Below are 3,101 nucleotides of genomic sequence, written 5' to 3'. Positions count from 1 at the left end.
AAGCGCTCAATAAATATGATTGATGATGATGATGATGATTATATATATATATATATATACACACACACATATATACAGGTATATACCTGTATATATAGCAAGCTCTGAAAAGTTGCTTCCTTATGCAAATTGCATGTAACTGCTACATAATAATAATAATAATAATAATAATAATAATAATAATAATAATGGTATTTTTTAAACACTTACTATATGCCAGGCACTGTACTAAGCTCTGGGGTGGATACAAGCAGATGGGGTTGGACATGGTCCCTATCCCACAGGGGATTCACATTCTTAATCCCCATTTTTCAGATGAGGTAACTGAGGCCCAGAGAAGAAAAGTGACTTGCCCAAGGTCACACAGCAGACAAGTGGCGGGGCTGGGATTAGAACCCAGGTGCTTCTGAATCCCAGGCCCATGCTCTATCTACTACACCATGCTGCTTCTCAAACATAACTGTCACTGATGAGGCAATGAGATCTTGTACAATCAATCATATTGATAATTGCCTCAATTAATCAATCAGTCATATTTATTGAGCACTTTACTACATCTTCTAGACTGTGAGCCCACTGTTGGGTAGGGACCGTCTCTATATGTTGCCAACTTGTACTTCCCAAACGCTTAGAATGTCCCACAGGACATTCACAGTCTTAATCTCCATTTTTACAGATGAGGTAACAGACACAGAGAAGTTAAGTGACTTGCCCAAAGTCACAAAGCTGACGATTGGCAGAGTCGGGATTTGAACCCATGACCTCTGACTCCAAAGCCCGTGATCCTTCCATGGATACAATTCTGTATTGTGCTCTCCCAAGCACTTAGTAGAGTGCTCTCTATACATAGTGGACCCTCAATAAATATGATCGATTGATTAATAAATGCCATTAAAACAAAACAAAAATTACTAGTACAAAATTACAATTACTAGTAATAATATTAATGAATCCTCTTCACTCCACAAATGATCTGAATGTTAAATGGTGACAATTAATTTTTATACCAGGAGAGAATTTTCCTATTCAAAGAATAGAGACTTGTCCTGTGTAGAGAATAGCTGTATAAGCAATAAGCCAGTGACATAACCACTACTTCTTAATTCTCCCATTTTAAAATTATTTCAGTGTCTGCCAGTGACATAACCACTACTTCTTAATTCTCCCATTTTAAAATTATTTCAGTGTCTGCCTCCCCTGCTAGATTATAAACTTCAGGAAGGTGGGAATCATGTCTGCTAACTCTACTCTACCAATTGTCAGCTGTGTGACTTTGGGCAAGTCACTTAACTTCTCTGTGCCTCAGTTCCCTCATCTGTAAAATGGGGATTAAGACTGTGAGCCACCTGTGGGACAACCTGATCTCCTTGTAACCTCCCCAGTGCTTAGAACAGTGCTTTGCACATAATAAGCACTTAATAAACGCCATCATCGTTATTATTATACTGTACTCTCCAAAGCTCTTAGTACCATGGTTTGCCCACAGAAGGTACTTAATAAATGCCATTTGTTGACTAATAGGGTACCATTAATCATTAATAGAGAAGCAGCATGACTCAGTGGAAGGATCATGGGCTTTGGAGTCAGAGGTCATGGGTTCAAATCCCGACTCCGCCAATTGTCAGCTGTGTGACTTTGGGCACGTCACTTAACTTCTCTGTGTCTGTTACCTCATCTGTAAAAATGGGGATTAAGACTGTGAGTGCCCGTGGGACAAACTGATCACCTTGTGCTTAGAACAGTGCTTTGCACATAATAAGTCCTTAATAAATGCCATCATTATTATTATTATTTCCATTTTGGCTGCAAATGCTATATATTTTCAAGTAACACAGTCTCTTTTCTAGAAATAATCATCAATGGCTTTCTTAAAGGTTGGTGTTTTACCATTTGAAATATAGAAATATAGAAATATTCAAAGTTTAGTACCAGATCAAGAATGGTTGGATTAGCCCTGAGAAGTCAACAAGGGAAATCAAACAGTGGTTCTATTGAGGACTCACTGTGTGCAGAGCACTGTTCTAAGCATTCGGAAGAGTACAATACAGGAGTTGGTAGACATTTTTCCTGTCCATAAGGAGCTTAAAGTCTAGAGGAGAAGATAGATGTCTGTTTGTTGTTTTATTGTCCTCTCCTGAGGGCTAAGTACAGTGCTTTGCACACAGTAAGCACTCAATAAATGCAATTGGATAAATGTATCTTAAAATACATTATAGCTATTTACGTAAGAAGGAAGGGGGAGAGGGTGGGTGAAATAGATTGACTTTTATATTTTCCCCATGAAGTTTTTAGAGCCGGAGGACACTACTACAATGAGGCTCTGAACAAGGAAATTGAAACCTCAATATCCTGAATCTGTGGTGTCGAGCTGAATTACTGTATATGCTCAATCATTACTTACAGTACGCTCAACATGTCATTTCTCTGACACAGTGGCTCGGAAATATACAGTAATTGGAAATTTATGAAACTGACAAAAATCATCCTACCGATGCCAGGAATAACTGCGGATTTTCAGAAGGAAGAAAACGGGATGTTTCACCGTGTAAATAATAGATAAAGAATGAAAAAGAATAGATGATCATAATCCAGCACTAATCCCCTTAGGGAAAAATAAAACCCTATAAGTCCAATTTGTGAAGAAACATCCATTAGGCAGGAAGTTAGTAAGCCAGATTCCGTCGTCTGACTCTGAAGGGAATAAGTTAATGCTGGGATCTGAGCTCTCCAATAAGAAACTGAGGGAGGAAGAGAGGAAGGAAGGAAGGAATTTCAGCATTTCATTATTTTGCATTATTGTTTGGTATAAAAGTGCTTTACCGTAGACAACTTTTCCAACTTTATGAGTAATTCCGCTTGGTGGGATTGAAACCCTGGAGAATAAACTGCACGATGACGACTTCCTTTGTTGTGACGTAGGTTGTCCTGTCTTGTGAAGTCTCCATTCTGAATTCAAGGACTTTTTAAAATTTCATTGTTTCGTATTCTATTTTGTGACATCAAAATAATCTGCCTTATTCAAGGAAGATTGTTTCATATCCAAGTTTTATTTTAATGAACAGGAGAGAGAGGTGGGAATTTCAATCTGAAAAGGGTAAAGG

This window comes from Tachyglossus aculeatus, chromosome X1, assembly GCF_015852505.1.
Source record: "Tachyglossus aculeatus isolate mTacAcu1 chromosome X1, mTacAcu1.pri, whole genome shotgun sequence".
NCBI classification, from domain to species: domain Eukaryota; kingdom Metazoa; phylum Chordata; class Mammalia; order Monotremata; family Tachyglossidae; genus Tachyglossus; species Tachyglossus aculeatus.
This window is presented reverse-complemented; position numbering follows the sequence as displayed.